The following is a 25,615-nucleotide window of genomic DNA, read 5'->3' as shown; positions in this document are numbered from 1 at the left end:
TCTACTACCTTCTCATTTATTTCCACAGTTTTTAATGAAGATGATCCCCAAAATCCACACACTCAGAAGGACCTAACATTTCCATCAGACCGTTTACTGAACATCTTCAAAAATTAAAACCCAGATTTCTCCTGGCACAATCACTATGGCCTTTTCCTCCTTCCCTGACAGTTGGTTTCTCAGATCTTGTCAATTTGTTCTCCACAATTTCTCATGTTTGCCCTGCTTGTATTCCCACCATCACCAACCACTCTAAGCTTCCTATTTTCTGATCCTTAGAAATGAAAATAGCTTCTGAAATGGCCTTTGTAACACTTTCAAAACAAATGACTAGGAAACCTATTATAAGAAGTGAGTCTCGTAACGCCAACTAACAAGGGATTCCTACAATCTGTAGCCAGATGAATCTTCTCGAAGCACTGCTTTGATCACTCCCGTACTAAGAAGCAGTTCTCCAATATTCAGTGACCTCCACATTATTAACCCAAGCTACCACATGACTTATTTACTGTTATTACTCAACTTTGCAACCTAGCTGGACAGCATGTCATTCTTCAAACAATCTTTATGTTTTTACCCTGGCACTCAACATCCTAGAATTTTCTAGGAGGTGAGGTCTTGAAAAAGTGGAGCTATACCTAGTCAACTGTCATTAGCAGGGTCAATAACTGCTAATATTTACAAATATTTATAAATGCAGAAAAATGTCGCTATCAGTGACCTAAGGACATAGTGCTAGTGTCTCATTTATGTAACCAGACATCTGTGCCACAGATAGCTAAATTCTGGTTTAATCATTCTGAAACAGGCAATAAAGAGGAGAAAAGAGCTCAAACAAGTGAGAAACCAACCACTAACTGCTACATTCTAGGACTCTATTCAGCACAACAGCTACAAACTCAAAATCTTGAATGAAAGGGGGTTAGGTATAATTTTATGTCATATACATATCCCTACTATGTACTTGAGCCTATGATAAGGGCTGCCCACCAATCCAATCTTCACTACAGTGAGCAATCATTCTTCAACAACACATTTGACTGATTATTTTCCTATTTTATCATGGCAAAAACTGACAAAGGCAAAAGAGGTTTTTTTGCACTTCACTGTAAAGATGACCACACCTTTACATTAGTAAGCTTTCTTGGGTTACAACTGCCAATTTCTTCCTACAACCAGAACAAAACCATGCTCTTAATGGTAATAATATCACAATTTTGATAAGTAAAGGTGAAAGATAAGTTCCCATGATTTAACAGTAATTTCCCATGCCTTTGTAGTAAGAACCAAGCTTAGAGATCAGCTGAATTGGAAGACAAATAAGCGGAATGATCCAGAGGATCCACTCTGAAAAATATTTTAGGCCAGGTGTGGTGGCTTAATCCTGTAATCCCAACATTCTGAGAGACCATGGAAGGGGGATCACTGGAGCCCAGGAGTTCTAGACAAGTCTAGGCAAGTAGTTGGATCCCTTCTCTACAAAAAAATTTAAAAATTAGCTGGATGTCGTGGTGCACCTGTGGTCCCAGCTACTTGGGAAGCTGAGGCAGGGGAGGATCATTTGAGCCTAAGAGGTCATGTAGCCATGACAGTGAGCTATGATTACATCACTGCACTCCAGCCTGGGTGACAGAGCAAGACACTGTCTCTATAAAAAACTGCAAAATTAGCCAGATGTGGTGGTGCATGCCTTCAGTCCTAGCTACAGTGGTATGAAGATGAGAAAACAACTAATAGCTAGTAAACCAAAAAAGGAGAAATAAACCAATGTAAAGTAGAAAAGCATTCTACAAACATATTTATACGTGTGTGTGTGTGTATGTATAAGCATGTGTGTGTGTATGTATAAGCGTGTGTGTGTGTGTATGTGTATACATATATGGGTTTTTTTGGGTTTTTTTTGAGACAGGGTCTTGCTCTGTCACCCAGGATGGAGTGCAGTGGTGTGATCATGACTCACTACTGCCTCAACCTCCCACGCTCAAGCGATCCTCTCATCTCAGTCTCCAGAGTAGCTGAGACTACAGGCACTTACCTGGCTATTTTTTTTTTTGTAGACATGAGGGTCTCAGTAGACTGACCAAGCTGGTCTTCCAATCCTGGCCTCAAGGTAACTGCCTGCCTCTGCCTCCAAAGTGCTGGGATTATAAATGTAAGCCATCACAGCTAGCAATATTGCTAAAATAATCTCGATAAAGGCTCTTAAAAATTTATTAGCTTTCACAAGTAACGTGAGAGTAACTATTTCCCAAAAACTAATAAGCATCACAGATTTTAATTTTTTGGCCAGGTTGGGTGCCGTGGCTCACCCCAGTAATCCTAGCAGTCTGGGAGGCTAAGACAAGTGGAATGCCTGAACCCAGGAATTTAAAACGAGCCTGTCCAACATGGTGAAACCCCATCTTTACAAAAAATACAAAAATTAGCCAATCATGATAGTGGGTGCCTGTAGTCAGTTATCTGGAGGGTTGAGGTGGGAGAACTGCTTAAGCCCAGGAGTTTGAGGCTGAACTGAGCTATAATCTTGTCACTGTACTCTAGCCTAGGCAACAGAACTAGACTGTCTCAAAAAAAGGAAAAAAAAAAAGTGACTGTGCATGGTGGCTCACACTTGAAACAGCAAAGGCAAGAGGATTGCTTGGGGCCAGGAGTTCAATACCAGCTCAGGCAATAGAGTGAAACTCTTTCTCTACTAAAAAAAAAAAAAAAAAAAAAAAAAATAGTTGGGTGTGGGAGCACACCCCTGTAGTCCCAGCCATCAAGAAGAATGAGGAGAGAGGACTGCTTGAGCCTAGGAGTCTGAGCTTGCAGTAAGCTATGAAGCTTTTTAAGACCCTGCCTCAAAAAATGAAAAAATAATAATAACTTCTAATCCCCTTACTGAAAAAAAATAAACATTTATATCCAATGTGTTTTTTTCTGGAAAGTCTGCTTGTGCATTTCATACATCTCTCTATCAAGTTTCATCTCACTAATGTAATGTTATGTGTGTTTATATTGTTATGTGATCTATTGTTATATTTCTATTTATCTGTCATATATTTAAATTTTTTAAGCAACCCAATCAGATTTTGATTGGAACTGCATCAGTCTATACTGATCAATCTGAAAAGAAATAGCATCTTTAAAATATTAACTTTTCTACTCCACATCTATTCTTTAATTTAGGTCCTCTTAGATTTAATATATGAATTTATGAGAAAGATAGATTGTTTCATTACATTTACTTCAAAGCATTGGATGTTAGCCTGCTATAGGCTTCTTTAATAAAGTCAGAAATAAAAGTCAAATGTTAGTCTTTTTAACTTGTATCCATGTTTGTTTTTATTTTAACTTCACCCATTTTCAAAGGGTGGCATAATTTGTTAGATGCAAAAATCTGTTAAGCTCTTTGTATAAACCGTCTATTTAATTCACCATAACTAGTAGATATGACCAACCCTATTTTCCAATTAAGGAAATTGAAGCTTAAAATGCTAAGAAGCCTGCTCAATGACACACTGTGGCAAAAGAAGATCTTTCATTTATGGTGTCAAACCACCAAGTCTATTGTTTGTCTCAATAATCTGTATCATAATCTGGGACTTCATTCCATTTTACTCCTCATATAAATTTCAACTACTTATTTTTTAATCTTTTAATTCCCTATTCTCTAGTTTCAGTTGTTTCACAATATCTTCATTTAGTCTACTTTAAGTTATCTGAAAATTCATTATCTTAGTCTCAAGAGTTTTATGGTTGGAGAGGAAAACAAAAGTCCTAAGAATGAACATATTTAGCATGTTACTAGTCTCTAAAGTACTACTTGCACACATTTAGGGAATGGATGTAAAAAGACAAAAATCAAAACTTTTGTTTTTACATGTTTTAAAATCTCATCCTTTAAATGTCTACATTGTATGTTTAAAAATAAGTAACAGTTTAACAAGACAGGTGAATAAGAAAAACTGGAGATTACTCAACTAAAAAATGCAAACACTCCTCCCTTTATAAACTGTAACTTTTTCCCACTCAACACATTGTCTTTGTTCATCAGTCTGAATGGCAAATACAGCAACATGACGACAATACAAAGTAATTACAAAGCAATTATGTTGTAAGATGAAAAATGTAAATCCTACAATATATGTATAAAAAACTGGTGAAAGTGAAAAAAAAATGTTCAATCACAGTCATGGCCATTGGCTTAAATATAGATCTCCCTTCATAACTGTAGAAACAAATTATAACTGTAGAAAGAAAAACACAACTGTAAGCTCGGAAGTTCTTTCTTTCCAAAGGAGAATTATGTGAATATCAAGACCTGCAACAGCTCTTAGAAAACTGACAAAGCCCTTGAATATATTTTCTTTATTATCATGCAATGCATTTCAATGAAAATACCATTACTGTACTATCACACAATTCTGTCAGCCAAAACTAAATCCACCATTTAATTCATTCTGTTCATTCAAATAATTAGTACACAGGATTACAATTAAATCTGATTTTTGAAAGATGAAACAAATTCGTAATTTTTATTTCATCTATCGAAATAAAATCTCAAGCTACTTTGCACCATATTATAAAACTTTTCTCCTGATTTTCCATAGTCCAACTTTCTTCCATATCAAAATACTCAGAAAACATTAATATGGCGTGTTATACACATTTCTTTGATATCACTGTAATGCTTTTAACTTCTATTTAGCTTTCCTCTTTTTTTTTTTTTTTTTTTTTTGAGACGGAGTCTCACCGTTTTTGCCCAGGCTGGAGTGCACTGGCGCGGGCGCAATCTCGGCTCACTGCAACCTCCACTCCCCAGGTTCCAAACAATTCTCTTGCCTCAGCCTCCCAAGTAGCTGGGATTACAGGTGCCCACCACCAAGCCCAGCTACTTTTTTTTTTTATTTTTATTTTATTAGTAGAGACGGGGTTTCAGCATGTTTGGCCAGGGTGGTTTCAAACTCCTGACCTCAGGTGATCCACCTGTCTCAGCCTCCCAAAATGCTGGGAATAACAGGCGGGAGCCAAATATTTTTAATTTAATATATCCTATTTATCTTAAAAATTCATCTTTTTTTTTCTTATCTGCTACTCCACTCAACCAATCTTTTTATGATAAAGCTAATTTTGAACTTCCCTTTTTTTTCTGGCCACCAAACCCTATCTTCAAGTAGAAGTTTAAATAGAAAATAAACACACTGATTATCTTTCTACTGCCTGAAATCAAGTAACTGGGTTTAACATTAAAACTGGGTTTAACATTAAAACAAAATAACTGAAAAGACATAAGTAGAAACAATTTATTTATAAGCTGTTGTTTAAGAAGATGGTGAGATAAAATCATTCAGTACAATAAAAAGCCAGAAAAGAGATGGGAACTCATATGATATATTGGCAAACAGATAACATAAAATACAATGGAAAGAGATTTAAAAAGATTTCCTAAGTAAGAGATTAAACACACCTGGAAATGATACTCAATGCGTTATGTTTAAAATCCTCCTTGTGGCCAGCCAGGGTGGCCCATGTCTATAATTCCAGCCCTTTGGGAAGCCAAGGTGGTTGGATTGCTTGAGCCCAGGAGTTCAAGACCAGCCTGGGCAACATAGTGAGATCCCATCTCTTAAAAAAAAAAAAATCCTCCTTGAATGGCTTTGTTAATAGGAGATTAAAATTAAAATCATTACATACTCTTTAGTTTTTAAAAAATTATATAATTTTTATGAAGTAGAAAAAGATTTTTTTAAAAGGCATATTAACAAACAAAAAAGACAGAAATTAGCCAAAACACATTTTAAGACAAGAATCATCATCAGTGTTGAAATACATCATGTCTTAATGTTAAAAAAAAAATTAGTGACATAATATGTAATAGTCCTAAACACAGGCACCTAACAATACAGCCCAATAAATAAATACATACATTTGAAAACACAGGGAAAAACTTATATAATTCAGGGGTAACAAGTAAAATATCTATAGAGGCCGAGTGCAGTGGCTCATGCCTCTAATCCCAGCACTTTGGGAAGCTAAGGTGGGAGGATCACTTGAGGTCAGGCATTCAAGACCAGCCTGGCCAACATGGTCCCGGCCAATAAGATTAAACTTCATCTCTACTAAAAACACAAAAAAAATTAGCCAGGTGTGATGGCACGCAACTACTTGGGAAGCTCAGGCACAAGAATTGCTTGGACCTGGAGGCACAGGTTGCAGTAAGCTGACATCGTACTACTCCACTCCAGCCTGGGCAACAGAGTGAAATGAGTCAAAAGAGGTGCGGGGAGAGGAACGGCTTTAATTGCATATACTGTAAAAAGTGAAATTAAATACAAATGTGCTAAGCCTCCTACATATGCACACACAGAAAACTGAAAAAAAAAAAGGCATAATAAACTCAAGCAAAAGGGAACAAAAGATACGGACAAAAAGCATCAACAAAAAAATTGCTTAAAAAATATAATCAAATTCCTATTTGGCAAGGAAAAATGGCAAAATGTAAAAAGTTTATCAGAAAAAAAGAAGCAAACTGACAGAATTATACATGTTTTATAAGTCATAAGATAAAACTATAAATATTTATATCCTATTTATACACATATTTCTAGGACATTAAAAATTCTATATAAGCAACAAGAACATACTCAAGAAAAGCCAAAGACATATCACCATGAAAGAAGCTTTCAATAAATCGAATGTCAAAAACATATTCATGGCCAGGGATGGTGGCTCACATCTGTAATCCAGCACTTTGGGAGACCAAGGCAGACAGATCACTTGATGTCGGGAGTTCGAGACCAGCATGACCAACATGAAGAAACCCCATGTCTACTAAAAATACAAAATTAGCTGGGCATTGTGGCCCATGCCTGTAATCCCGGCTACTCAAGAGGCTGAGGCAGAAGAATCACTTCAACCCGGGAGGCGGAGGTTGCAGTTAGCCAAGATTGCACCACTAACTGCAGCCTGGGCAATAGAACAAGACTCCACCTCAAAAAAAAAAAAAAAATTCATAAAAAGACTCCAAGTACAAGTAAATATACAAAGAAATTCTATCTAACTTCAAAGAAACAACGAATCCCTTTTTAATAGGCAACCTGTGTCCAGAAAGAGAGAAACCCTCATTACATGAGTTTAACATAACCTTATCAAACTGTGGGAAAAAAAAATTACAGGACTGTAATTTTGTTTCTATTCTATTAGCATCTATGAGACTGTGCAGATAGGACTACAACAAGGCAATGTAAATATTAAACATCCAGGTGATTCAAAGAATGTTTAAAGTTAGAAACTCTGTTAATGCAATTAAACACATTAATAAATTAAAGGGGAAAATCAACACATGTAACCAAAGTTATCTTAAAAATTCAACTCCTCCTTTTTACTAAAAAAAAAGAAAACTCTCAAATTGTGAATGGAAGGAAGCTTAAAGAATATCTTCCCAAGAAAACATTTTAACATCAGTATTTAAGGATAAAACACTGGAAGCACTTCTTTTAAAGAATCTGGACCACTGGAAAAGAAATGTAACATCACTCTTCACAGGTAATATAATTATACAAAAAATGCAAAAAAATCATCATTATTACTGCTGAATCTCACTAGGTCTACATGCTCACAATGGTAGGATAAGCCTTTATATACCACTAAGAAAAAACATTGCCAAGTAAATTGATATACTTGACTTCTTTTAGATTTATTCACACAGTTTTTAAAAATCATACACCATTCTTATGCATACATAGAAAGAAAAATAACATCCAAAGGAAATTGGCTCAGGGTATTGATAAAATTTATTTGAATTCAGAGTGCTACTCTCACTCACTTTTCTATTCACTGCTGTTCAATGTCCTTATCTTTCTAACAATAGAGTCATCTTGATAACAACAGTGCTAATGGTGAAGCATACTAAATTATCACCTCTAGAATATTCTTTCAAGTCAAAGACAACTACTTTGCAAGTTCTGATGCTAGTACTTTACCATTTGACAAAAGTCTGTTTCATCTTTTCCCCTCAACTGAATCACGCTAATATATGGTTAAGGAACTGCTCTCCGAAATTAGAAAATATGTAATAAATACATTACAACATATTTGTACTCTGCATATAACCAATTAACCTCTGACTGAACCAAGGGCCAATCAAACCTGCCTCTGGCCATTTCCTTCAGCCAGGCACAGTGGCTCATGCCTGTAATCCCAGGACTTTGGGAGGCTGAGGCAGGCAGATCACGAGGTCAGGAGTTTGAAACTAGCCTGGTGAAACCCTGTCTCTACTAAAAATATATAAAATATATATAATTAATCAGGCATGGTGGTGCACACCTGCAATCCTAGCCACTCAGGAAGCTGAGGCAGGAGAATTGCTTGAATCCAGGAAGTGGATGTTGCAGTGAGCTGAGATCACACCACTGTACTCCAGCCTGGGCAACAGAGCGAGACTCCTTCTCTAAATAAATAAATAAATAAATAAATAAATAAATAAAAATTTGCTTCAATTTATACAAATGAAATGTATTTTATTTACAGTTACACTGTTTGGCATGTATCAGCAACCTGATTAGTGCCAAAAATGGATGCAATTCACTTGAAGTGATGACAAAATGAACAACTTATAAATTGGAAAACTGATTATAGGACTCTATCCATGGTAAAATACATTCTGATTTTAGAAGTGCTAAAATATGAAGATTTATACATCTCAGAATCTATGAAATACGATCATGGGATTTTCAGCAAGGTTGCTGAAAGTCAACAGGATTTCTATTATAAATTACAACAACCGGTAAGTATAACTTTTTGAAATTGTTATTCATAATGGCAATAAAAGTCACACAACATCTTGGTATAGTTATCCAAAATTTTCCAAGATCTCTATAAAAAGCAATATAATATATTGTAGGTATAGTATGTTAGTACAACCCCAGTGGAAAACTGTAAAGAGATTTCTCAAAGAACTATATTTATCATAGAGCTGCTCACTGTAGCAAAGATATGGAAACAACCTATGTGTCCATCAATGAATGAATGGAGAAAGAAAATGTGGCACAGCTAAGGGCCATGGCTCATGTCTGTAATCCCAAGACTTTTGGAGGCTGAGACAGGAGGATCACCTGGACCTAAGAGTTCAAGGCCAGCTTGGGTAACATACTGAAACCCTGCCTCTACCAAAAAGTAAACTAAACAAAAAAAAAGAAAAATTTATGCAGGAATGGTGGTGTGCACCTGCAGCCCCAGCTACTGGGGAGGCTGAGGTGGAAGGATCATGTGAGCCTGGGAAGTCAAGGCTGCAGTGAGCCATGATCAGGCACTGCACTCCAGCCTGGATAACAGAAGTGAGACCGTGTCTCAAAAAAAAAAAAATAGCCCTGGCACTACAGCCTAGGTAACAGAAGAGAGGCTCTGTCTCAAAAAACAAAAAACAAAAAAAAAAACGCAAATTCGTGCAGCGTTCCATATTTAAAAAATAAAAATAAAGAAAAAAAGGAAAGAAAAATTAGCCAGGCATGCTGGCTCACACCAGTAATCCCAACAATTTTGGAGGCCGAGGTGGGAGGATCGCTTGAGCTCAGGAGTTCAAGACCAGCCTGAGCAACATAGTAACACCCCTATCTCTACAAAAAAATACAACAATTAGGCCCAGGCACAGTGGCTTATACCTGTAATCCCAGCACTTTGGGAGACTGACATAGCCTGGTCATTTGAGGCCAACAGTTCAAGACCAGCCTTGCCAACATGGTGAAAACTCGTCTCTACCAAAAATACAAAATTTAGCTAGGCATGGTGAGGTGCACCTGTAGTCCCAGCTACAAGTGCTGGGACTACACCTGGGAGGCTGAGGCACGAGAATCACTTGAACCTGAGAGGTGGAGGTTGCAATGAGCAACACTGCATTCCAACCTGAGTGAGAGTGAGACCCTGTCTCAAAAAAGAAAAAAAAAAAAAAAATTAGCCAGTCACGGTGAGGGTCCTATACTCCCTGCTACAAAGGAGGCTGAGGTGAGAGGATCACTTAAGTTCAGGAATTCAAGACCAGTCTCAGCAACATAGTAAGACCCCATCTCTACAAAAATATATAAAAATTATCTGGACATGGCGGTGTGCACCTATACTCTAAGCTACACAGAAGGCTGAGGTGGGAGGATCACTTGAGCCCAGGAATTCAAGGCTGCAGTGAGCTATGATCATGCCATAGGACTCCAGCCTGTACAACACAGTGGGACTCTGTCTCAAACGAAAAAAAAAAACAGTGGTATATATACGCAACAGAATACTATTCAGCTATTAAAAAAAGAATGAAATCATGTCTTTTGCAGCAACATGGGTGGAACTGAAGGCTATTATCTTAAGTGAAATCACCAAGTACAGAAAGACAGATGCCACATTATCTCATAACTGGGAGCTAACTAATGTGTACACATGGACTTGACACTAGAGACTCAGAAGGGTAAAGGGGTGAAAGGGAGTTGGATAATGAGAGATTACTTAATGGGTATAATGTATGTTACTTAGGAGATAGCTACTCTACCATCTCTATGTATACATTTCTATGTATGTAACAAATGCATCTATGTATATGCCATGCAATCTGTGTATGTACTTGTACCCCATAAATTTCCACACACACACATGTTGTGTATATATGGACAGCGGACCTAGATGGTCAAATTCAAAACCTACTCCAGCACTTAATTATATGTATATACAATCTCATGGCCTATAGACTTTCTTATCAGAAATACACTATAAAGCTAGGGAAGGTGGCTCACTCACACTTGTAATCCTAGCACTTTGGAAGGCAGAGATGGGAGGATCACTGGAACCTAGGAGTCCCCTGCCGGGGCAACACAGTGACTCCCCATTTCTATAAAAAATAAAAAACTCGCTGGGTGTGCACGGTGGTTTGTGCCTGTAGTTCCAACTACTTAAGAGGCTGAAGTAAGCCCAGAAGTCCAAGCGTGAAGTGAGCCATAATCACGCATCAGTGCACTCCAGCCTGGTAACAGAGCAAGACCCTCTCTCATATTAAAAAAAAAAAAAAAGAAAAAAGGTATAAAACATTTTACCTTAGGGAGTGATACATAGATTAAATGGGCTAATATATTAATAAACCTCAAGAACGGTGCTAGTGGCCGGGTGCGGTGGCTCACACCTGTAACCCCAGCACTTTGGGAGACCAAGGCAGGCGGATCACCTGAGGTCAGGAGTTCAAGACCAGCTGGCCAACATGGTAAAACCCCATCTCTATAAAAATACAAAAATTAGCCAGGCATGATGGCAGGTGCCTGTAATCCCAGCTACTTCGGAGCCTGGGGCAGAAGAATCGTTTGAACCCGGGAGGTTGCAATGACCCGAAATTGGGCCATGGCACTCCAGCCTGGGTGATAGAGTGAGATTCCATCTCAAAAAAGAAAAAAAAAAATAGTGCTAGCACCCAAGAAGTATTTATGATTATGTACTAAATTCACCAAAACCACGTGTGTCTCTATGTATGTACGTATTCTATAAATGTGATACATATACAAAACTTAAAAGTTTTACCATGAATTTTTTTTTTTTTTTTTTTTGAGATGGAGTCTCCCTGTTGCCCAGACTGGAGTGCAGTGACATGATCTCGGCTCACTGCAACCTCTCTGCATACCAGGTTCAAGCAATTCTCCTGCCTCAGCCTCTCCCATAGCTGAGATTACAGGCACCTGCCACTGCATCTGGTTAATTTTTATATTTTTAGTAGAGACTGTGTTTTACTATGTTGGCCAGGCTGGTCTCAAACTCCAGACCTCAGGTGACCTGCCAGCCTCAGCCTCCCAAACTGCTGGGATTACAAGCATGAGCCACCATGCCCGGCCTACAAAAACTGAAAAACCCTAAAATGAGTAGAAGAAAAACAACTAAAACAATCAGGAGGCTGACATGGGAGGATCACTTGAGCCTGGGAAGTAGAGACTGAAGTGAGTTTAGATAGTGCCACTGCACTACAGCCTAGTGACAGAGCAAGACTCCATCTCAATTTTAAAAAAAGAAAAGAAAGCTAAAACAATTCTAAAGAAAATATACAGATTAACATTTGATTATAAAGTCAGTTTTAAAAGACAGCAAACAGACAAGCAAATAAAACACTGAAAACAAAATACAGAAACTAAAAATGCATAAATACCTAAAGGAATCTGACATACCACATAAATTGCATTACATATCAATGGAGAGAAAAGCTAAATGAAATAAAGCCATATGAAAAAAGATAAATTGCAAACCTGTAAAAAATACAAAAGATATCCAGAAGGATTCATGCCCTATATATTTTTGTAAAACACAAAACTTTAAATCAGTTTTAAAAACAAATAGAAGACAGCATCTTTATGCCTTTTTTAACAAGAAAATGCATTGCAGACACAAAAATTCCAACCTGTATATGAAAACACAAAAAGGATTACCTCAAACTGCATCCTACTCAACAAAATATACCCAAAAGAACGTAAAAAGAAGCCCCAGGTCAGGCATGCTGGCTCACACCTGTAGTTCCAACAGTCTGGGAAGCCAAAACAGGAAGACTGCTTCAGCCCAGGAGTTCAAGACCAGGCTGGACAACATGGCAAGACCCTGTGTCTATGAAAAATAACAAACAAAAAATTAACCAGTGTGGTGGGGTGCACCTGGGCCCAGCTATTCAGGAGGCTGAGGCAAAGGGTTTACTTGAACCCAAGAGGTCAAGGCTGCAATGAGTTGTGACCACTCCACCACACTCCAGCATAGGAAACAGAGTGAAATACACACACACACACACAAACACACACACACACACACACAGTTTATATAGGGGGAGGGTGGGCAAGTGGGGAAGCTCAACCTCACCAGAAATATGATAAATGCAAAATTAAAACAACTGGATATTATTCCATCTCCAAAACCCCGAAAGAAATTCAACTGTCAAATCTTTGCGGCCAGGTATGGTGGCTCACGCCGGTAATTCCAGCACTTTGTGAGGCCAAGACGGACAGATCACCTGAAGTCAAGAGTTCGAGACCAGCCTGGCCAGCATGACAAAACCCTGCCTCTACTAAATAAATAAATAAATAAGCCAGGTGGCACATGCCTGTAGTCCCAGCTATTCCAGAGGCTGATACACAAGAACCGCTTGAACCCAGGAGGCAAAGGTTGCAGTGAGCCAAGACTGCACCACTACACTCCAGCCTGGGCAACAGAGGGAGACTCTTGCCTCAAAAAAAAAAAAAAAAAAATCATTGGTAATGATATGGAGAAACAGTCTAATAGAAAACTTAGTATCAACTAGATACAACCAATGTGGAATGAATTTGGTAATTCCAGTAAAGTTGACAATGCACATACACTTCAGATTACCAATTCCACTTAAACCCAAGAGAAATTAATCATGTACAAAGATGTTCACAGCCACATTGTTTCAAAATTGCAAAAGACTGAAAATCTAATTGGTTCCTAGTAACGAATAAACAGGCCACAGTATATTTATAAACTATAATAGAATACAAATAAATTCAGATTAATGATTTCCCAAACTTTTTCACCTTAGGACTCCTTTACAATTAAAAAATTTGAGAGTCCTCAAAGAGCTTTTGTTTAAGCAGGTTTTATTATCAATATATGCCATTTTAAAAGTTAATGCCTAGTAATTTTAAGAAAAGTTTATTTATGTTTATTCACTTAAAACTAATAAACCATTAATATTAAGATAAATGACACTGTATTAAAAGCACTTTCCAAACTACAAATTTTTTACGTTAATCTTTTTAATACCTGGCTTAAAATAAAACAGGTGGATTCCTCTATCTGCTTCTGCATTCAACTTTTCTGAAACATCTGAAACTCCTGAAAACTCTGCTGTACACTACATTCATGGGATAATAAGAGTAAAAAGCATAAATAGCTTCTTGGTATTTTTTTTAAAATCGTTTTCCTCTCACAGACATCTGAAAAGGTGTCAAAGATCCCCATGGGTTTCTAGACCAACTTTTGCTAATTAAAATATCAGATCCACAGGTAACATGAAAGAAACTCAAAAACTCACTGTTGAGTGACAAAAAATACACAAAATGACACATACTATATGATACCTTTCTAAAGTTAAAACATACACAAGGAAACCAGTCTGGGGAAAAAGAAGCAGGATTGGGAAGCACTGAAAGCAACTCTTTAAAATGACCTGCAGAATTCCATTTCTTTAAATAAAAAAATATGAAACAAGTATGAAAGACTGTAACATTTGTTACAATCTGTTACAACAGATTTGTACTTGCTTACTAAGGACAGAAGATCTCATAATTTACATGTTTAATATATTAACTATGTTAATTTTTTAAAGCCATTGACGTAGATTCCTTTGTGCCTCTCCTAGATTCAAATTCCTCTTTCAATAAAGCAGGATTTGGTTATAATCTAGTAACTCTCTTTTATTTCATTTTATAGCTAAATAAGAAAGCCATATTTATGAAAATACTATGTTTAAAACAATTTAGTAAGAAAAAGAATGGGCTCTCAGTCAAGGTAAATTGTGAAAGCAATGGTGGAAACATGTTCCTGAAAATCCTGTTTTCATCTGCTGCCTTCAAAAAATGAACACTGTATGCCTTAACACTTACACAATTCAAGAATACTATTTGGCTCCTTAATTTCAATTGGAGGGCCATTCAACTCCATATAAATCTCCGCATTAAATTATTCAAATAATCTTTTTTTGGAATAATGTTTACCTGCCAAATCATTCTGTTAGGGGAGCAAATCAAGATAAAAAACTATCTACTATAATTAAGGGCTTCAAAAGTTACGGATGAAAACAAAAGTATAAACCTACATTTAGAATACAACAGATTAAATGTTAATTAAAGATATCTACTCTGCTCTAAGTGACAGGGATGAAAGAAATCCTGGTAAACCAGTAGTGTTTGGAAAAGAAAGAAAGCAAAAATCAGGAATTATTTTAGGGACTTTAGGGTAAAAGAGGTTCACTGCACATTACCAGGCACCTACTATGTGCCAGATAAATTTGGTTTCAGCAATATTTAATATGGACTGTTATTAAGAGGTCAGGATGGAGATGTTCAGTAGGTAACTGTAAATGCTAGATGAGAAATTCGATGAGGGAGAATAAGAGACAGTGATGCCAGGGAAGAAGTTTGGATAAAACAAGTAATTAATCTCAAGTTAAATTCCATATTTAGGTTAGGAAAATGAACAGAGCAGACAAAGCACAGAGAGTTTCTGAAATGCAGTACACTTTCATGTGACACACCAATTACCTGCTGTGGAACAGTTTCACACGTTGAGAAATACGATTTAGAAGCGGGAAGAATAGAAATAGAAGTACTAGGGAAACCAAAGAGAAGACAGATAAGGTTTTTGTAAAATGAGCATACCTATGAATATTTGTAGAAAGGGGCAGGCAGAGAGTAGGGAAAAGGGTAAGCAGAGAAAATGGACTTTGAAAACAGCACTTCTTCCATCGGCAAAAGAAAGTGTAGGAAGAAATAAAGAAAAAGTATGAAATGAATGAGATCAAACATTTGTATCATATGGTCATCTATCTTTCTCAATTAAGTAACAAAGTAATATGCAGGGGTTGAAGAATTTAAGAATCTAAAAAGGTTTGCAATTGCCAGAATACACAAATGCAACAATTCAAAGGATATCAATTAGTGACAATACAAATGTAAACAGAGTCAGAGTTATTTATATACATACATAAAAAAGCACTGTATGCTTTTTTAAAAAAAAGGGGGCATCTATTTGAAAAATACACATAAATTAAAAACTAACAACTCATTTATCCAAGATAATTGGCTAGCAGAGGTCGGGCACAGTGGTTCAAGCCTGTGAACCAGCACTTTAGGAGGCCAACCAGCACTTTAGGAGGCCCAGCACTTTAGCAGGCCAAGGCGGGTGGATCATCTGAGGTCAGGAGGTTGAGACCAGCCTGACCAACACGGTGAAACCCCATTTCTACCAAAACTACAAAAATTACCTGGGTATGGTGGCACACACCTGTAGTTCCAGCTACTTGGAAGGCTGAGGCAGGATAATCGCTTGAACCCAGTGAGCTGATAGCAACAACGCACACCAGCCTGGGTGACAGAACAAGACTGTCTCAAAAAAAAAAAAAAAAAATTTTATACTTAACAATTTCCTTGTAAATCCTTCAAAACTATGCACTTGCCTATATTCTTTTTGCACATCCACTGCTGATGTACTGGAACATCTACAGCTGCTGTACTGTACAAGATACAGTTCTATCTTCTTTACAGCTCTTCAGCTGTCAAGATATAAGGCAACTACCTCTACAGTTTATGTCGCCCCTTAGCAAGTGAACAACTATATTGCATTAAAAATTTGCTTTGACGGCAGGGCGCGGTGGCTCACGCCTGTAATCCCAGCACTTTGGGAGGCCGAGGCGGATACTTCACGAGATCAGGAGATAGACACCATCCTGGCTAACACCGTGAAACCCGTCTCTACTAAAAACACAAAAAAATTAGCCGGACGTGGTGGCGGGCGCCTTTAGTCCCAGCTACTTGGAAGGCTGAGGCAGGAGAATGGCGTGAACCGGAGGCGGAGCTTGCAGTGAGCCGAGATCGCGCCACTGCACTCCAGCCTGGGAGACAGAGCGAGACTGCCTCAAAAAAAAAAAAAAAGTTGCTTTGACTACCTCCTGCAATATACTGCTACACTTTTGTAAAACAGCAATCTCTAGTTCCCTTCAGACTTCTTTGAATCATCAGAGTTCTGATCTGCTGCAGTCTGGGAAAACTCAAAACCTGCCTTTTATTTAGTAAAGTCTAGGAAACAAGTGCTGCTGTACATGTTCTCTGAAACTACTGCTGGACCCTCACACGTAAAGTGAACAGCGAATTTTAAAGCTTGCTTACCTGAAGACTATTTTCATCAGAGGATTACCTTCCCCAAGAAGAAGGGCAAAGTTTCATAAAGCCACCTGAAGGCTACTGCATTTCTGAAAACTGCTTTTCTAAACATACCTTTCAAACTGATTCCCTGTATTTTTGTAATTTTCAACCACAGTAAATACAATTTTGCTTACAATTTTAAATATAATACGAGCAAAAGATTATTTGGTAAACTTTCGATGCAAAAATGAAGCAGCAGTCTAGTACAGACTAATTCAAAAAATAGCTACATTCTTTTTTTCTTTTTTTTCAGACAGACTCTCGCTCTTGTTCCCCAGGCTGGAGTGCAGTGGTGCGATATTGGCTCACTGCAACCTCCGCCTTCCAAGTACCTGGGATTACAGGCGCGTGCCATCATGCTTTGCTAGTTTTTTTGTATTTTTAATAGAGACAGAGTTTCGCCATGTCGGTCTGGAGCTGGTCTCGAGCTGGATTCGAACTCCTGACCTCGGGTGATCCGCGCGCTTCGGCCTCCCAAAGTGGTGGGATTACAAGCGTGAGTCACCGCACCTGGCCAAAAAACAGCTACATTCTTGATCATCTATCAAGTAACGGAAAACACTTATCAATTTACTACTAGCTCGAAATACTTCTCAACCTTTAAACTTCTGTAACAGCTGCAGCCAGAGCTCAGCATAAACTCAGGTGTGCCACCAACGTATTTCATAATCTACCTTTTACAGCCTAAATTTGTATCCCTTTCCTGTCTATATTATCCACTGCAGCCAAACCGTAAATGTTTGCATTTTCTACAGACATTTCATTCTTGTAATGACCTCTCCTACTCCCATTCCTCACCCTAGCTAAACCCGATCTACTTCAGGAATCCTCTCCCAATTTTGCAAACTGAAACCTCGCCTTCCTGTGAAATGCCCGCAGCAAACTTTTTGCAGTCACGTTCTGCATTAAGAGCCTTTTAAATCTTTCTTAGCACCTAGCACTGTCCAACGCTCACATTACTGTGCTCCAATTTGCCAGCAAAGTTGTACAAAATGCTAACAAAAGTATTTTGAAGATGAAACTGTATAAGAAATTTCAAATAAAATCTCAATGTCATCATGGAACCTACAAGTAATGCATGAATTGTCTTTCAAAAAGAAAAATACCTCTTCTATTTTCCATCTCTTACTCAAAAAAAGTACACAGACTAAAAAGCTCGTTTAAATACAGCTCATCAAAAAAGTGTTTCCACATAAACGGGAAAAGTCGCCTTGGGGAAATTTTATTCCTCTGCCCTCGTGCTGAATAATTTGCACTGTATTGTCTATTGGACGAGTGGCTAATAACTTTTTTCATAATAAATTCCACTTCTATTTTTCAGATCCTCGAGGAGGCAATGATGGTTGAAAAACAAGCGCATCGAAGGTCCCCGAACAGCCACATAATGACTTTAATTAGGGGAAAATAAAATTTTCTGGAATTTATGTGCTCTCGTGAGCCCAGGTGCCCGAACTGCCACCTGCCGAGACGGGTGGCTATATAGACTCTGGGAAGGGCACAAAGCCTGGAGCGCTGAGGGGCGAAATAACCCCGGCGCCCGTACGGACGCCTGCGGCATGTCACCTAAAGCGTAGCCCACACTGCACCCAGCCAAGGATGGGCTGTGAGCTGAAGGCCGAAAGGCGGCGCTGCCGCAGGCGTCTGGAACGTAAGCGCGCATGTGGCGACAAAGGCAAGGGCCGCCAAGGGAAAGAGCACGCCCCGTCGCGCAGACACGCCGTCGCGCCGGAGGCTGGGCTGCCGCCGCCGCCGCCCTTTTCCCCATCCCCGGCTCTATGATAATAACGGAATTTTTTTCCAGATACCGCCTTCAAGATGGCGGCTCCGCCTCCCTACAACACTCAATACTCCCCAGCAGCAGGCGCCTAGCATCCGCCATCTTGCCCCCCCGTCCCTCCTCCCCTTCGCGGACATTTACATAGCGAAAATAGGCCCAGCAGGCCTCCGGCCTTCACCTCACGCCTGCAGCCTTCGCCTCCTCGCCCCCGTGCCGTGCCCTGCGTCTGCAGTGGCGTCGACCCCAGGTCCATCAACCGCCTTCCGGACAAGCGGGCGAAGTTTTCCCACCCCTGCCCGCTTACGGAGCGCACCTCCGCAGCCGCTCAGGGCAGCCGGATAATCCCTAGGCCTAACTGCGGCCTCCTCGGGGCCTGTTCGGCGCCGAGCGCCACGACGGCCGGCCTAGCGGGGGAGGGCGCCCTACGGGACACCGACCAGGCCACGAGCAGGTTACTGCGCGCGCACTAGGCCCCGCGGCCGCGGGGGCACGCGGGACTCACCCGACGGATGTGCGGGAGGTCGGCGATAGCGGCGGGTCCTGCAGGCCGGCCTTTCTCTGGAGCACTGGGCCGGGCTCCGGCTGGTAGGGCGGGCGGAGGGAGGGAGGAGGGGCCGAGCTCGGAGCTGACAAAAAGCGGCCCAGCTCCCCGGCACGGGCCCGCCGTCAGCACGTCACGTCACCGCCCGGGAGAGAGACCCAGGAAAATGCGGGATGGTAGTTGGGCCCCCTCCGCCCGGTGGGCCTCTCGGCGCCCCGGGTCGGCGCCGGTCACGCCCCGAGACCGGGGAGTCCAGTGACCTCACTACAGTGGGGTCTCCGGCAGCTGGAGTTTCCGTCACAACGTTCCTTTCCTCCGCGCGCCCGCCGTCACCACTACTCGCGCACCACTGCATCAGTCGGCTGCGTACAGGCAAGCGGCCCCGCACCGGGCCAGACCACCCGTTGCCATCTCCGGTGACCTCGGATTCCTAATCTCCCACACCCTGCCCCAGGCTCTCCCGAGACCTGTCGCCTCTCGGCGCCAGTCCTAGCCAAGGCGACAGATCTCATTGTTTGCAGGCCCTTAGACTCCCGCCCGCAGTAAACGTGTTTACTTTATTCCTAGAGTTGAGGAGGAAAGCATATACAGAGATATAGCATTCCCCGCTGTCGCCTGCGTTGGCTTTAAAAAAAAATTAAACAAAAAAAGTAAATGGACTTGCCATAGTGTACATGCAAGAGGAGGGGAGGATTATCCTAGATCAGTTACTAAGCCATTTGATTTTTTTTTTTTTTTTACGTTAACGTAGGTATTTTGACCGAGATTTGTAATGTCTAGTATATGTTCTTTATGGCAGTATTTCATCTTTTGGCATCTTTGAAATGTCAGTTTTGTGTAATTGTCTGATGAACAATGAATTATGCACATTCTTTAATAAATGTAAACTAACAATTGGTTTTGGGATTGTCTTCTTACAAAATTATTTATCCTCTTAAAGTTTAAAAAGGTTTTAGAGACTGAGAGGAAAATGCATTTGATTAAACAGATAGTACGGATGAACTCCAAAAACGTGTATTGTGCGTTTTCATTACTTTACGTTTTTATATACTCTAATTTCCCATTAAACTTGGGACCGAAACTGTGTTTAAAAGTTGCTACTAAAAAGTTAAACATGCCTATCGCGGTCGCTCACCTCTGAGCGCTTTGTGAGGCCCAGGCTGGAGTATCGCTTGAGGCCAGCAGATACAGGCGGACAGCTGTGATCAAGCCACTGCATTGCAGCCTGTGGGCCAGAGCCAGTAATCTCTAAATGCAGAGGCCAGGTATTTTAGTTTTCTATCATACCTATTTTTAAAACTCATAGAAATCATCTTGTCCTTAACTGAGACACCTAAAAATCATAAAATGCTTTACGAAAGGAAAACCAACGGTACATAGTTGATATAATGAGATAAGTGTGGATAGCAGTTTTCTTTTCAGACCATTGGTTTGACCTTTTTTTTCTCAAGTCGTTACATTTTGTTTCAAACATGGTAAATGAGAGGCGGCTCACCCCTGTAATTCCAAAACACTTTGGAAGGCTGAGATAAAATCAGCTCTTGCTCAACTGATGGTTGGAGACAAGCCTGGAAAACAGGGCGATCCATCTGTACAAAAAAATTGAAAAGAGCTGGGTGTGGTAGTACACGCCTGTAGTCCCAGCAATGGGGAGGCTTAAGCCCATTTGGGCTATGATTGTGATACCACACTCCAGCGTTTATGACAGAGCAAGATCCTGTATTTAAGTAAATAAATAAAAATGTCTTGTTTGAGAAATTTTTATCAAGTTAAGACAATGTGTTTTGTGGAAAGAAAAGTATTTTTACAATATGTTTTTCAGTAAAGAACTAGCCTAATTTCATACGTAATTAACATAATTTCAAAATACTGATAACGTTCAAGTTTTTAGAGATGGTGCCTGGCTCTGCCACGCAGGCTGGAGTGCAGTGGCAGCTTCGTAGCTCACTCAGCCTTGTACTCTCCAGTTCAGTGTAACAGCCATGGCCTCCCAAAGCACTGGGATTACAGCTGTAAATCAAATATTTTCCAAAGGCTTTCATTTAATGTTATGGGGTCTCATGTCATCCATTCAACTGTAAGCAACGTGGTCAGAACACAAAAAACAAAGTAAACATTATTGTTAATACTTACATGCTTATCAAAAATCCTAGTATTATTATAAAAAATTACCAATATATAAAGCACTTGAGAAAGATCAGCTAAGGAATATAAAGGAAAAAAGATGTTTCCTAATCTAAAAGATCAGAGGTAGTTTAGATAATGAAACTAAACAACTTTTGACATTACTTTTCATTCATAATGTTAAGTTTTGTTAAGAGACAAGGAAAGGATGGTCTAATTGTAGTTGTCATACAAGAAAAGTCTTTATTACAGTCCAAGAAAGATTATAAATGACTACAGATGAAGTCAACTATATTACATGTTTTTATTTTCTCAAAGAAACACAACAGAGGGAAAATTTATATAGGGACAATGATGAGATAATATTTCAGAAGTATATTGTGAATACAAAATAACTGGCTGCAAAGCAAATAAACTTTTATTACCAAGAAAATGTATCTGTTGTTCACAGTTGCTAATGTGTCTCAGCTTTGAAAGTAACCAGCTCACAAAGATCAAGGTTTTAATAAAGTAGCTACAATTGCATAAGCAAGACACAGTACAAGGTCTTTGTATCTTTTTCCAAAAGAAGATGAGGCAGAAAAAAAGAAAAAAGAATTTTACTTCCCATTAGTACGAAGGAATTTACAAAAAAAAGATTATGCTAGTTTTTGAGAAAACACACTTCAGTAGTACAGAATTAATTCATATATCAAAATGTAAAAGCATGTTATCTAAAATGTCTCAAAAAGCTTTACAGAACCAAAATTTAAAGACATCGTATCTAAAACATCTCAAAAAGTTTTATAGAACTAAATATATTAGGCTGCTATGGAGGCCATAAGAAAATATCACGCTGAGTGGTTTAACCAACAGAAATTCATTTTCTCATAATTTCAGAAGCCCCAAGTCCAAGATCAAAGTATTGACAGGTTTGATTTATTCCAAGGCCTTTCTACTTGGCTTTTAGTGATGGCAGCCTTATCACTATCTTTACCTGATCTTCGCTCTGTGTCTATGTCTGACTCTCTTGTAAGGACACTAGTCATATTGGATTAGAGATCACCCATATGACTTCATTTTACCTTAATTACCTCTGCAAATGCAGGTACAGTTGGAGGTACTTGGAGTTATAATCTGGGGAAGGACACATTTCAGCCCAGAATACTCTACCCTCTGGTCACTCAAAATGCACCTTATTTCTCACATGCAAAATACATCATTACTAGGGTGTGTCAAAAAATGTTGTGATCCAGTTTGAAGAGGCTTGTACTGGCTAATGATGAGTATCAAAATACCATTTTATTACAATGCACTTATACCCATTGGATATATCCAAAATCATGAATCCACAATAACATATCTCAAAAAATTACCACCTTTGAGGAATGGTAGAGAACCAACTTATGAGAAGAATGTCTGATTATGCAAAGAATAACATGTTTAGCTCATACAAATGTTTTTCCCAACCAAAAACAGTGATGGCAATTTTCTTTTTATAGATGTATTCCCTTTTTCAGTCTGATTTCTTATCACATGTCATGTAGCCTCCAGAAAACTCCAGTGTACACCTGTAGAAAAATAAGAATGCAAAAAGCAGTATTTATGGTTATATGAAAATAGTTTTTTGTTGTTTTTGTTTTTTTAGATGGGGTCTCACTCTGTCACCGAGGCTGGAGTGCCGTGGCACGATCTTGGCTCACGGCAAGTTCCACCTCCCAGGTTCATGCCATTCTCCTGCCTCAGCCTCCCGAGTAGCTGGAACTACAGGTTCCTGCCACCATGCCCAGCTAATTTTTTTTTCTTTTTGATTTTTGTATTTTTAGTAGACATGGGGTTTCACCGTGTTAGCCAGAATAGTCTTGATCTGCTGACCTCGTGATCCACCCGCGTCAGCCTCCCAAAGTGCAGGGATTACAGGCATGAGCCACTGCACCCGGCGTGGAAATAGTTTTGAAATTCCCTTGAAAGGGTCTGAGGACCCTCAGACCACACTTTGAGAAAGAATTTTTGAGTTAATATGTAACAATAGTTACATGGAGTGTCCCTGTTATAGCGTGTACAGACAATGCACAAATACGCCATTTTCATCCACCGAAAGAACTAAAACAGAAATGACGGATTGCATTTCAGATATTTGGAGTTCTTAAATGGCAGACATTGACAACAAAGAAGAGTCTGATCTTGGAAAAGATTTGGGACTGGGTGTGTTTGCTCACGCCTGTAATCCCAGCACTTTTGAGAGGCTGAGGCGGTGGATCACCTGAGGTCTGGAGTTTGAGATCAGCCTGGCCAACATGGCTAAACCACATGTCTACTAAAAATACAAAAATTAGCTGTGCATGGTGGCTTATGCCTGTAATCCCAGCACTTTGGGAGGCCAAGGTGGGTTGGTCACCTGAGGTCAGGAGTTCAAGACCAGCCTGGCCAATATGGTGAAACCCCAACTTCTACTAAAAATACAAAAATTAGCTGGGTGCAATGATGTGTGCCTGTCATCCCAGCCTCTTGCGAGGCTGAGGCAGGAGAATTGCCAAGATCATGCCACTGCATTGCAGCCTGGGCAGCAGAATGAGACTCAGGCCAAAAAAAAAAAAAAAAAAAATTGAGTGGCGTTGAAGCAGTAGAAAAAGAGCAGGCATGGTGGCTCACACCTGTAATTCCAGCTCTTCGGTAGGCCAAGGCGGGTGAATCATGAGTTCAAGACCAGCCTGGCCAACATGGTGAAACCCTGTCTCTACTAAAAATATAAAAATTAGGTGTGGTGGTGCATGCCTGCAGTCCCAGCTAGTTGGGGGGCTGAGACAGAGAACTGCTTGAACCTGGGAGGCGGAGGTTGCAGTGAGCTGAGATTGCGCCACTGCATTCCAGCCTGGGCAACAGAGTGAGATTCCGTTTCAAAAAAAGAAAACAAAAGAAACTGGTGAAGAGACAAAAATCAAAGCAGATTTGCTCAGATGATGGAAAATCCTCAGATTCTTATAGGCTTTAGAGAAAGACTTGGTAGAAAGATCAACAAGATACATTGAATGCTTGCCTAGGGTAGTTAAAGATGAGTCAATGCTCTCAAAAACCTGCAACTTAAATGTGCACAGACAGAGGCCAAATTCTATGAGGAAGTTTATGATCCTGAAAGGAAGTATGCTACTCCCTCTCAGCCTCTATTTGATATGTGATTTGATATTATTAATGCAGTTTATGAACCTATGGAAGAAAAATGTGAATTGAAAGCAGATAAAGAAGACAGAATTTCAGCTGAAATTCAAAGCTGAAAGAAAGGCCAAGGTTGATAATGAAAAAATGGATGAAGAAAACAAAGATCCCAAAGGAATTCCTAAATTTTGGACTTGCTCAATGAAATAGTTCAGGAACATGATGAACCTATCCTGAAGCACTTCAAAGGTGTTAAAGTGAAGTTCTCAGATGCTAGCCAACCTGTGAGTTTTGTCTTAGAATTTCACTTTGAACCCTGAATATTTCACAAATGAAGTGTTGACAAAGACATATAGTATGAAGTCAAAATCAGATGACTCTGATCATTTTTCTTTTGATAGGCCAGAAACTGTGGGTTCTACAGGGTGCCAGATGGACTGGGAAAAAAGGAATAAAAACCTTTAAGAAGCAGAAACACAAGGAATGTGAGACAGTTCCTAATGGGAATAAAACAGTTTCTGATGACTCTTTCTTTAATTTTTTTCTGCCTGCCTGAAGTTCTGAGAATGCAGTTCTGGATGATGCTGCTGAAGCTATGTTTGCTGCAGACTGTGAAAATGGTGTATAATCCCAAAATCAGTGTTACACTTTACTGGAGCAACTGTTGAAGATGATGATGATTATGATGAAGAAAGTGAAGAAATGGATGATAAAGAGGAAACAAAAAGAGATGAGAAAAATTATCCAGGCTGGGTATGGTGGCTCACACCTGTAATCCAATACTTTAGGAGGCTGAAACAGGCATATCACTTGAGGCCAGGAGTTAGAGACCACCCTGACCAAAGATCACCCTGGTGAAATCCCATCTCTACCAAAACATACAAAAATTAGCCAGGTATGGTGGTGCACAACTGAAGTCTCAGCTACTTGGGAGGCTGAGGAAGGACAATCACCTGAGCCTAAGAGGTTAAGGCTGCAGTAAGCCATGATTATTCCGCTGCACTCAGCCTTGTCTGACAGAGTAAGATCCGGTCTCAAAAAAAAAAAAATATCCAAAGCAGAATCAAAACCTCACAGAGAGCAAGCAGCAGTAAAGTAGGATGGCCTACCTTCTACTTCCCTAAAAAA

General features: G+C 39.6%; 1 protein-coding gene and 1 pseudogene across 5 annotated transcripts in view; one reads left to right on the top strand and one right to left on the bottom strand.

The window, feature by feature from the left end:
- The window catches only part of ZFY (zinc finger protein Y-linked), a 50,904-nt gene extending 30,673 nt beyond the window's left edge, over positions 1-20,231 (bottom strand). For 2 of the 5 annotated variants that reach the window (XM_063660954.1, XM_063660956.1), the window contains exon 1: positions 18,869-20,231. The gene's annotated coding sequence lies outside the window, so the exon portion shown is untranslated. The remainder of the gene's footprint in view (positions 1-18,868) is intronic. The other 3 variants (XM_054473476.2, XM_063660957.1, XM_063660955.1) reach the window with 2 other exon arrangements.
- Positions 20,232-23,484: 3,253 nt separating this feature from the next.
- Positions 23,485-25,192, top strand: LOC129025651 (nucleosome assembly protein 1-like 1; annotated as a pseudogene).
- Positions 25,193-25,615: the final 423 nt, after the last annotated feature.

Source organism: Pongo pygmaeus, chromosome Y (genome assembly GCF_028885625.2).
Source record: "Pongo pygmaeus isolate AG05252 chromosome Y, NHGRI_mPonPyg2-v2.0_pri, whole genome shotgun sequence".
NCBI classification, from domain to species: Eukaryota; Metazoa; Chordata; class Mammalia; order Primates; family Hominidae; genus Pongo; species Pongo pygmaeus.
Note: the sequence above shows the minus strand (reverse complement) of the source record. Positions and strands in the feature narration are given on the sequence as shown.